Here is a 9479-nt window from a genome sequence, read left to right on the forward strand (position 1 = left end):
AGCCTGGCTTGAGATCGACTGACACACCCCCCGCGGTCGACTGGTAGCTCGCGATCGACGTAATGGGCACCCCTGGGCTAGTGTGTGAATGTGAGTGTGAATGTTGTCTGTCTATCTCTGTTGGCCCTGTGATGAGGTGGCGACTTGTCCAGGGTGTACGCCGCCTTCCGCCCGATTGTAGCTGAGATAGGCACCAGCGCCCCCCCCCCCCCGCGACTCCAAAGGGAATAAGCGGCATAAAATGGATGGATGGATGGCATCTGTGTCTGTGGCAGAGAGTCCCTGTTGCTAGAATAAAGGCAAGCGTCTTGATTTTTCCCGTAAACCTTGGAACACATGTACGGAATTCCAATGACCAGGCCACTTTGATGTTGACAAATTGCTTAATGACATGGACACACACACAGGAACCTTTTCTGTACATTTTATTTACAAAATGTATTAAAATTCTCTGTACAGCGCCTCGCTAATGAGCTTCGGTAAATTATGCATGCATCTTTTGCTCTTTTGCACCCACTACTATGCCCGGTAATATTGTTTTTTTTTTTTTGTTTGTTTTCTCCGAAGGGTGAGTGTTACACAAAAGAAAAACTCATTTTACATAAAAAGAAAAAAAACAACGGGGCTGAATTTCTACTCTAAGGTCAGATTTTGAGTTGTAGAGCTCATCAAGCATTACATGCATTTTATTGTTAAAAAAAAAAAATTCATCATGTAATATAAATAATTCATCTAAATTTATACATCTCGACATTTTCTTCACATTATCTTGTTTGTTTTTTTTGTTTTTTTACTTACAAAACTATTTACCCATAGTATTAGGTGATTGAATAAGTATCTTCCTAAATCCTATGGAATCACAGCCTTTTGGGAAATAAATGATTACAGCAATATGGACATGTGCTAATTAAGCTTCCTTCCTTGGTGCCACCTATTATTCATATATATATATTTTTTTTTAATTTACAAAGTGAAATCCCCAATCACTGTAATGCTCTTGAAACCAAACCAAAATGAAAGCACAGTTCATTGTAAAAGAAAATATAACAATGCACTGATGAAATAGACCACATAGCACAGTTTGAAAGCCATTTCTGTTTGATTTTAGTTCGATTCAGAAGTGGATCTTGACTTTTTTTTTTTTTTTTTGGTTCTACTTCCTTGTAAAAAAAGAAGATATTTTGGAGGGTGGGCAATCTTACGTTTTTTTTTTTTTCTGCGCACAAAAAAAGCCAAATATACAATATATAGTGACAAAATTAGTTGGCCACCTGCCTTTACTCACATATGAACTTGAAGTGCCATCCCATGGAATTATCCAAAATGTTGTGGTATCCTGGAGTATTCAAAGTTCCTTTCACTGGAACAACCCCACACCATAATTCCTCCTCCACCAATGCAGTCCGAAATGTAGCGTTCTCCTGGCGACCTCCAAACCCAGACTGGTCCATCAGATTGCCAGAAAACCGTGAACCATCACTCCAGAGAAGGCGTCTCCACTGCTCTAGAGTCCAGTGGTGACGTGCTTTATACCACTGCATCCCATGCTTTGCATTGGACTTGGTGATTTATACCTTAGATTCAGCGGACCGGCCATGGAAACCCTTTCCATGAAGCTCTCTGCGTACTGTACGTGGGCTAATTGGAAGGCCACATGAAGTTTGGAGCTCTGTAGCAACTGACTGTGCAGAAAGCCTCTGCAGTACGCCAGGGGTGTCCAAAGTGCGGCCCGCAGGTCTTTTTTTAACGGCCCCACGGCACATTTTAAAAACACTATGGAGAAAAATGTATGGTATAAAAGACATGTAACAATAAAATGTTGCAATGTTTACTCTAATAACACAAAGCTGCCATGCAGGCTGTTTCTTTCTTTAAAAAGAAAAAATTGTGAATCAAAATCAATTATGAATTATTGACCGATTCAAGGCTCCAATTTCGCCACATTAAATATTCCACTTTGAGATATTTTCGGGGGCAAATGTTGCATATTTAGTGTTCACCAAATAAAACACTGTTTTTTTTTGTTTTTTTTAAAAAAAGGGCCTAAAATGAACAAGCAAAAAAACATAAACTACAAAAAACTTAGAATTGACGAATAGATCTGAAGTTGATCTCGAGACCATTGTGTTAAAAGTAAAACAGTAAAAAAAATAAAAAAAATGTTTTTTAATTTTTAACACTTTAATAAGTAGGATCCTTTTGGATCTGTGTGTTTTGTTTTTAGGTGTCATTGCACAAAAAAATAACAGTGAGTTAAAATCAATGGTGTTATGAGTTGTTGACATTTTTACGGCTCCAATTATGATATAATCTCAAACATTCTACTTAAAAATTTTATTGGGTGAAAATATTGCTTTTTTTTTCTCGGGTGAAAATATTGCTTTTTTTTTCTCCCCATGACAAAAAGAGCATACAACTTAAATCTTTAAAAACGTCATATTGACTGATAGACTTAAAGTTGATCGAGAGATTTATAACTTAAATAGTAATACTGAATAATGACACATTTTTAACATTTTATTTTTACCAAAACCCTTTGGGGTCCCAAGGATCAAGCCTGAGTGGAGGCCTGAATGTATATTTTTTATTCATATATTGTATTGGATTTTTAAATAAATGCCCCAACTTTGGACACCCCTGACCACTCTCTGTCCGTTTACCTGGCCTACCACTTGGTGGCTGAGTTGCTGTTGTTCCCAAACCGCTCACTTTTCTTATAATAAAGTTGACTTTGGAATATGTAGGAGCGAGGAAATTTCACGGCTGGAATTGTTGCACGGGTAGCATCCGATGACAGTTCCACGCTGGAAATCACTGAAAGCGGCCCAAGTCTTTCACAAAATGTTTGTAGAAAACCGTCTCCGTGCCGAGGTGCTTGATTAGGACACCTGATTCTCATCATTTGGATGGGTGGCCGAATAATTTTGGCAATACATGATTGCCTTGCTGTGAACAACACACACACACACACATACAAACACACTTGGCAGTATTGGAAGTGTGTGTCATGACCTGGTTCTGCGGTGTGGGGCGGCAGCACCGAAATAGTACGACAAACACACTCGGAACAGTTTTGAATGGCATTTCTCAAAGATGAATCAATTAAAAGAGGGCGGGGAGGCAAGGGGGGAAAGGTCACCGCGAGTGACCCAGGACAGTATAAAAGCTAATAGTGTAATAATCAGTGTCTGAGGACATATAAAGAAGACATTTGAATACATTAGCCAGTGAAAATCTGGCAGCAGGAGGATGAGGCGAAACTTTTTTCCTACAAGAAACCAATCAGATCCCTCGTCTTCTGCCTGGCACTTCAAAATGTGCTTGGGGTTGCAAATGATGGCTTTAATTCTCTCTTAAACACGTGTTTCTACATGTCTGATTCTTAACCGACCCCTCAATTCTTCTCCTTTGTGTGACTGTCAAGCAAAAAAATAAATAAAATAATAATAAAAATAAAAATATCGTTGTGAAGGCGTTGCATTGATTGGACTTTCCTTAAGGCACTGAGAGGAGGGGGCGGAAAAAAAATCGGCTCTTCCCATAACCGGTCCGGTGGTGTCGTCTTTGCAGATCATCATGCCCGAAGTCCGTCCCCGAAAAAGGATTTTGGCTCCATTCTCGCTATCCGATCCTTCCATAGATATTTAATCACATTTGCACGGGACGATGGGAACGCTGGTTAAACCTGCGTCATGATACAAGGCAGAAGCAAACAAGTCAGGTGATCTTGTGTACAAATATTGTGCAAACAAGACAAAATGTGGTTTGTTTTTTTCCCACAGAGAGATACAGATGAGGAGAATACAATAAAGTTTTTTTTTCCAATTGCTTACACACTAAATTTGACATTTTCACACAGTTAACAAAAGTCTACACAGAGTAAACAAAACCACTGTGCAGATTTGCCTAATACAGGGGTGTCCAAAGTGCGGCCCGCAGGTATTCTTTTAACGGCCCCACGGCACATTTTAAAAATACGATTGAAACATTTTCAAAACGTAAAAAAGTGATATAAAAGAGCAGGTGAAATGTAACAAGAAAATGTTGCAATGTTTACTCTAATAACACAAAGCTGCCAAGCAGGCTGTTTCTTTCTTTAAAAAATAATAATGCATCAAAATCAATGTCATTATGAATTATTGACCTATTCCAATTACGTCATGTTAAATTTTCCACTTTGACATGTTTTTTGGGGGAAAATGTTGCATATTTTGTGTTTGCCATATAAAAAACTGAGCTGTTTTTTTAAAGAAGGGCCTAAAATGAACAAACAAATAACATAAACAACAATAAAACTTATAATTGACGGATAAGGCAGGCTGTTTCTTTCTTTGAAAAATAATAATGAATCAAAATCAATGTCATTATGAATTATTGACCTATTCCAATTACGTCATGTTAAATTTTCCACTTTGACATGTTTTTGGGGGGAAAATGTTGCATATTTTATATGTTTGCCATATAAAAAACTGAGCTGTTTTTTTAAAGAAGGGCCTAAAATGAACAAACAAATAACATAAACAAAAATAAAACTTATAATTGACGGATACAGCAGGCGGTTTCTTTCTTTAAAAAATAATAATGCATCAAAATCAATGTCATTATGAATTATTGACCTATTCCAATTACGTCATGTTAAATTTTCCACTTTGACATGTTTTTTTGGGGGAAAATGTTGCATATTTTGTGTTTGCCATGTAAAAAATTGAGCTGTTTTTTTTTAAGACGGGGCCTAAAATGAACAAACAAATAACATAAACAATAATTCAACTTATAATTGACGGATACAGCAGGCTGTTTCTTTCTTTAAAAAATAATAATGAATCAAAATCAATGTCGTTATAAATTATTGACCTATTCCAATTACGTCATGTTAAATTTTCCACTTTGACATGTTTTTGGGGGGAAAATGTTGCATATTTTATATGTTTGCCATATAAAAAACTGAGCTGTTTTTTTAAAGAAGGGCCTAAAATGAACAAACAAATAACATAAACAACAATAAAGCTTATAATTGACGGATACAGCAGGCTGTTTCTTTCTTTAAAAAATAATAATGAATCAAAATCAATGTCGTTATAAATTATTGACCTATTCCAATTACGTCATGTTAAATTTTCCACTTTGACATGTTTTTGGGGGGAAAATGTTGCATATTTTATATGTTTGCCATATAAAAAACTGAGCTGTTTTTTTAAAGAAGGGCCTAAAATGAACAAACAAATAACATAAACAACAATAAAACTTATAATTGACGGATGGATCTGAAATTCATATCGAGATTATTGTGTTAAAAGTAAACAATAAAAAAAGATTAGAATTTATTTTCTAACATTTTCATGAGGAGGACACTTTTGGATCCCCAATCATTTTAGTGTTATTTGTTTTTAAGTGTCATTGCTCAAAAAATAATAATTTAGTAATTGACCTTTTTAATGCTCCAATTATTATATAATCTCAAATATTCCACTTGAAAAAATATTGAGTGAAAATATTGCATATTTTGTGATTTTTCCATAAAAAAACTGGGTTTTTGTGACAAAAAGAGCCCATCCATCCATTTTCTACCGCTTATTCCCTTTTGGGGTGGCGGGGGGCGCTGGCGCCTATCTCAGCTACAATCGGGCGGAAGGCGGGGTACACCCTGGACAAGTCGCCACCTCATCGCAGGACAAAAAGAGCATGCAACTTAAATCTTTAAAATCATTATATTGACAGATTTTGATCTAGTGATTTAAAACTTGAATAATAATAAAAATAATAATACTGAATAATGACCCATTTAAAACGGGCTTCACGGTGGTAGAGGGGTTAGTGCGTCTGCCTCACAATACGAAGGTCCTGCAGTCCTGGGTTCAAATCCAGGCTCGGGATCTTTCTGTGTGGAGTTTGCATGTTCTCCCCGTGAATGCGTGGGTTCCATCCGGGTACTCCGGCTTCCTCCCACTTCCAAAGACATGCACCTGGGGATAGGTTGATTGGCAACACTAAATTGGCCCTAGTGTGTGAATGTGAGTGTGAATGTTGTCTGTCTATCTGTGTTGGCCCTGCGATGAAGGTGGCGACTTGTCCAGGGTGTACCCCGCCTTCCGCCCGATTGTAGCTGAGATAGGCGCCAGCGCCCCCCGCGACCCCACAAGGGAATAAGCGGTAGAAAATGGATGGATGGATGGCATATAAAAAACTGGGCTGTTTTTTTAAAGAAGGGCCTAAAATGAACAAACAAATAACATAAACAACAATAAAACTTATAATTGACGGATAAGGCAGGCTGTTTCTTTCTTTAAAAAATAATAATGCATCAAAATCAATGTCATTATGAATTATTGACCAATTCCAATTACGTCGTGTTAAATTTTCCACTTTGACATGTTTTTTGGGGGAAAATGTTGCATATTTTGTGTTTGCCATGTAAAAAACGGAGCTGTTTTTTTAAAGACGGGCCTAAAATGAACAAACAAATAACATAAACAAGAATAAAACTTATAATTGACGGATGGATCTGAAATTCATATCGAGATTATTGTGTTAAAAGTAAACAATAAAAAAAGATTATAATTTATTTTCTAACATTTTAATGAGTAGGACACTTTTGGATCCACAATCATTGTTTTTAAGAGTCATTGCTCAAAAAATAATAATGAATTGAAATCAATTTAGTAATTGACCTTTTAATGCTCCAATTATTATATAATCTCAAATATTCCACTTAAAAAAATATTGGGTGAAAATATTGCATATTTTGTGATTTTTCCATAAAAAAACTGGGTTTTTGTGACAAAAAGAGCCCATCCATCCATTTTCTGGCACTTATTCCCTTTTGGGGTGGCGGGGGGCGCTGGCACCTATCTCAGCTACAATCGGGCGGAAGGCGGGGTACACCCTGGACAAGTCGCCACCTCATCGCAGGACAAAAAGAGCATGCAACTCAAATCTTTAAAATCATTATATTGACAGATTTTGATCTAGTGATTTAAAACTTGAATAATAATAAAAATAATAATACTGAATAATGACCCATTTTTGTGTTTGCCATATAAAAAACTGAGCTGTTTTTTTAAAGAAGGGCCTAAAATGAACAAACAAATAACATAAACAACAATAAAACTTATAATTGACGGATACAGCAGGCTGTTTCTTTCTTTAAAAAATAATAATGCATCAAAATCAATGTCATTATGAATTGTTGACCTATTCCAATTACGTCATGTTAAATTTTCCACTTTGACATGTTTTTTGGGGAAAAATGTTGCATATTTTGTGTTTGCCATGTAAAAAACGGAGCTGTTTTTTTAAAGACGGGCCTAAAATGAACAAACAAATAACATAAACAAGAATAAAACTTATAATTGACGGATGGATCTGAAATTCATATCGAGATTATTGTGTTAAAAGTAAACAATAAAAAAAGATTATAATTTATTTTCTAACATTTTAATGAGTAGGACACTTTTGGATCCACAATCATTGTTTTTAAGAGTCATTGCTCAAAAAATAATAATGAATTGAAATCAATTTAGTAATTGACCTTTTTAATGCTCCAATTATTATATAATCTCAAATATTCCACTTGAAAAAATATTGGGTGAAAATATTGCATATTTTGTGATTTTTCCATAAAAAACTGGGTTTTTGTGACAAAAAGATCCCATCCATCCATTTCCTACCGCTTATTCCCTTTTGGGGTTGCGGGGGGCGCTGGCGCCTATCTCAGCTATATTCAGGCGGAAGGCGGGGTACACCCTGGACAAGTCGCCACCTCATTGCAGGACAAAAAGAGCATGCAACTTAAATCTTTAAAATCATTATATTGACAGATTTTGATCTAGTGATTTAAAACTTGAATAATAATAAAAATAATACTGAATAATGACACATTTTTATAATTTTTTTGACCAAAACCCTTTGGGGTCCCCGGGATCAAGCTTAAGTGGAGGCGCTTAAGTGGAGGCTGGAATGTATATTTTTTATACATATATTGTATTGTTTTTTTAAAATAAAAAATATAGAAATGCCCCCCGCTTTTTTTGATTTTTCAGTGTGCGGCCCTAAGTGGATAAAGTTTGGACACCCCTGGCCTAATATAAGGCATTGACTGATTGATTGATTGAAACTTTTATTAGTAGATTGTACAGTACAGTACATATTCCGTACAATTGACCACTAAATGGTAACACCCCAATAAGTTTTTCAACTTGTTTAAGTCGGGGTCCACGTTAATCAACTCACAGTTTTTGCAAAATATTACACACAATGCTTGACACGCACTTTCCCATCTTGCACACATATTGTCACGACGGGGGGGGTCGCAGCTTGATGCGGGGTCGTTCTCCCAGGAAGGTAGACGACTACTCGAAACATGGCGTTCAGGTAAAAACTACGGGTGGGCAAATTAATGCGTTAATTACGCGTTAACTCATCAATCTATTAACGCCGACAATTATTTTATCGCACATTTGCGTATGTTGTTTACATGCTTTTATTTTGTTAACGCCTTTTCTTAACAAGATGGCATCTCCCGGATGTACTTCGGCGTCGAGGGGCTCTTGGTAAAGATGGAGCATTTGGCAAAAATACCGGACAATTCTGCAAATTTCATGGCTGGCTTACAGCGTGGTCACTCCGGGATCACTTACGACCGCCAGACAATTCTGGATGTGGATAAATCGGGCCGTTTTGGACTGAATGAGGCGTGCTTGCTAGACCGGCTAGCTAGCATGGGAATACTTTGCCGGCTACATCCAGCGGCCTGTGAAGCAGCGGAGTATATGTGTTGTCTGTCTATTTATGAATAATGCAGACCAGGAGTGTTGGCTGAGTTCTTAACGTTTACTTTCAGAGCGTGCATATCACAACATACAAGATGCCGTCATGGCGACACGACCGCGCATGCTCGTCACTCCTGTTGCATGCTGGGTAGGGTAGTTCTTTTTTTCCCTGGCTCATAACATCACAATATAGTACCATGTATATGCGTTCAGTTTATCAAAGCACCAAGCAAACAATCGGAAAATTCCCATCATATCAATTCCTAGATATGGTCATAATTATTTTAAGTGCACTACGCAGAATAAACACAACATTATTAATATTGCTACTACGGATAATTTGATAAAAAATTCCCTAAAACAGCCCACTACCTATAATATAGTTTTTTTAAACATAAGATCCCTGATAAAAAAAAATGTTTCTGCTGTTACCTCAGAAATTGCCTGTTCAGATGTTATGATTGTGGTTCAGAGATTTGTATGTAGATTATATTTATTTTCCATAACAAACAGGATAACTTAAATACCCTGGCAGTGGCAATAAGCTTAAATGTTTGTATTTACATTTTTGGAGTTGATTTTCATAAAATATGCTATTTAACTGCTACTGTTTAACAAGGACTGATTTAAATTGTGTTTGCACAACAAATGTTTTGGCGCTTTTGTTCATGTGGGAGAATATTCCAATAAAGGTGCACTACACACTACTTT

At 36.5% G+C, this 9479-nt stretch overlaps 1 protein-coding gene across 3 annotated transcripts in view; it reads right to left on the reverse strand.

Annotated features, from left to right (window-relative positions):
* Positions 1 to 408: 408 nt before the first annotated feature.
* Positions 409 to 9479, reverse strand: part of gria3b (glutamate receptor, ionotropic, AMPA 3b) — a 420593-nt gene continuing 411522 nt past the window's right edge. For all 3 annotated transcript variants that reach the window (XM_061901989.1, XM_061901988.1, XM_061901990.1), the window contains one exon: positions 409 to 3685. The gene's annotated coding sequence lies outside the window, so the exon portion shown is untranslated. The remainder of the gene's footprint in view (positions 3686 to 9479) is intronic.

This window comes from Nerophis ophidion, linkage group LG05 (genome assembly GCF_033978795.1).
Source record: "Nerophis ophidion isolate RoL-2023_Sa linkage group LG05, RoL_Noph_v1.0, whole genome shotgun sequence".
Lineage (NCBI taxonomy): Eukaryota > Metazoa > Chordata > Actinopteri > Syngnathiformes > Syngnathidae > Nerophis > Nerophis ophidion.